This window comes from Arachis ipaensis, chromosome B06, assembly GCF_000816755.2.
Source record: "Arachis ipaensis cultivar K30076 chromosome B06, Araip1.1, whole genome shotgun sequence".
NCBI classification, from domain to species: Eukaryota; Viridiplantae; Streptophyta; class Magnoliopsida; order Fabales; family Fabaceae; genus Arachis; species Arachis ipaensis.
Genome location: NC_029790.2, coordinates 19,259,399 through 19,261,561, shown reverse-complemented (window position 1 = coordinate 19,261,561; position 2,163 = coordinate 19,259,399). Strand labels below are relative to the sequence as shown.

At 28.2% G+C, this 2,163-nt stretch overlaps 1 protein-coding gene across 1 annotated transcript in view; it reads left to right on the top strand.

Annotated features, from left to right (window-relative positions):
* Positions 1,662–2,163, top strand: part of LOC107648058 (SKP1-like protein 11) — a 4,071-nt gene continuing 3,569 nt past the window's right edge. Inside the window, exon 1 of the mRNA XM_016352078.2 lies at positions 1,662–1,673. The gene's annotated coding sequence lies outside the window, so the exon portion shown is untranslated. The remainder of the gene's footprint in view (positions 1,674–2,163) is intronic.

Here is a 2,163-nt window from a genome sequence, read left to right as displayed (position 1 = left end):
ATTTAAGAATTTTAAGAATAGTTAGAAAGATAAATTAGAACTATTAATCAATAATACTTTATAATCCAATACATGTAAAACAATTATAAAGCAATTGTTTCCAAAATTTGTTTTAGAAAAAAAATAAATGTCTTCTATACTTTTTGTAACGGCAAAGAACAAACAATTAGAATTTTTTGAATTTAAAAAAAGATTGATATATGACAATAAATCTAGTTTGTAATTAAGTTTTTATCGTATACAATAATACTCCACATCCATATAAAAAACCTAACGAAGTCATCCAAGTAATTTTTTGTTAACGCGTCTCCCCCCTCTCCCCAAATTACGTGAAATACACACGCGTTCCTCTCTCTCCTATTAACGTAATAGAATTACGTAAATCTCTTCTTCAAACGTAAACATTTTTTAACGTTAACGATTTGGATCTGCAATCTCTACTGCTCATCGTTCTTCTTCTTTTTTTCTTCTCTTATATTTGTTGTTCTTCTCTGCTGCTTGTCCTTCTTCTTTCTAATCTTCTTTGTTTTCTTCTTTGATTTGTGAATTTATCTTCTTCGTTTTCAGATTTCAATATTCTATCAAAACAATGAATGATTTAACTTCAAATCAGTTGAATGAGAACGATTTGGATTATTCTTCTGAAACGAATCAAGCGGACGAGGCTTGGATTATTTTTTTAATCGAATTGAATGGAATACAATTGCTAAATTGAATTGAATTGAATGCACGCAGGTGTTTTGAATTGAATTGAATTGAATTGATAATTTCTAAATTGTAGACACAGGTGTTTTGAATTTGATTTTATATAATGGATAATGTTCCGTTCATTTAGTATTATACAGTTGATTCACCTTATTAACGTCTTTGGTTCATTATGCAAAAAGCTGTTTTGAATTTGATTTTATATAATGAATAATGTTCCATTCATTTAGTACTATACAATTATTTCACCTTAATAACATGTTCGGTTCATCCTGCAGAAAGCTGTTTTGAATTTGATTTTATATAATGGATAATGTTCTGTTCATTTAGTACTATATAGTTGATTCACCTTAATAACATGTTTGATTCATTATGTAGAAAACTTTTTTGAATTTGATTTTATATAATGAATAATGTTCCGTTCATTTAATACTATATATATAATTGTTTTACCTTAATAACATGTTCGGTTCATTCTGCAGACCAGATGTGTTGTGGATGAACAATTTATCCTAAAATAATTTTATTGGTAAAATAAAATAAAATAAAATAGTAAAAACCCGAGAAATGTAGTTTTCTTGGTAACACAACAATAAGATGTTAAGCAACAAGTATAGTAAAAGATGAATATAAACTAATTACAACAGAGATAAAATTACAAAGTAGAGATACAAAACAAACGTATGTATGTTAAAGCCACTAAAAATAAAATTCTCAAACTTATGCGGTCGTTGCTAATATTAATAATATGCAAATATTGTACAATTCCTTCTGAATTTCATTAGCTCGCAACACATCTTGCAGATCTAGCAGCAATAGAGAGTAAAGAGGCTGCAGCAGTAGAGAGTAAAGGGGCTGCATCAATCGTATCAGTTGCATAAGAAATTAACCATTATTTTATTTTTTATTTTTGCAATTTCATTACAAAATAGACTTTATTCGAATGAAAGGCGATAAATATATTTAATGTGTACATATGCTTACGTTAAAGCGCGGCTTCTCTTTCTTTATCACCATTGTCTTCTTCATTTTTGCTGTAAGGACAAAAAAATTTGGTCAATAATTCACTCAATACACTGACAAGCATAAACATGCACATTTTAATCAAATGAATCAAATGAACATAATAACGACAGTTTTTTTCATACTTTGTGGAGTCTCTGTTCTTGTTTTTGTTTATTTTTTCTTCTTCCTTTCGAAAGTTTAATGCAATTCTGAAGTAGGAGCAGTTTCCACAAAGAACACGATGGAAGTTTAAGAGATTTTGAAAAAAATTTGAACTTCTCCAGTGGCGATTTCGAGGTTGAAGAATGAATATTTTTTCGTAATGAAGACACAAATGAATGTTAAACGTTTTGGAAGTTTGGATGCATAAATACATACTTATTTAATGGGATTAAGTTTTTTAGTATTGAGACAGCTTGAATGAACTTGAATAAAAAATATATGAATGTGTAA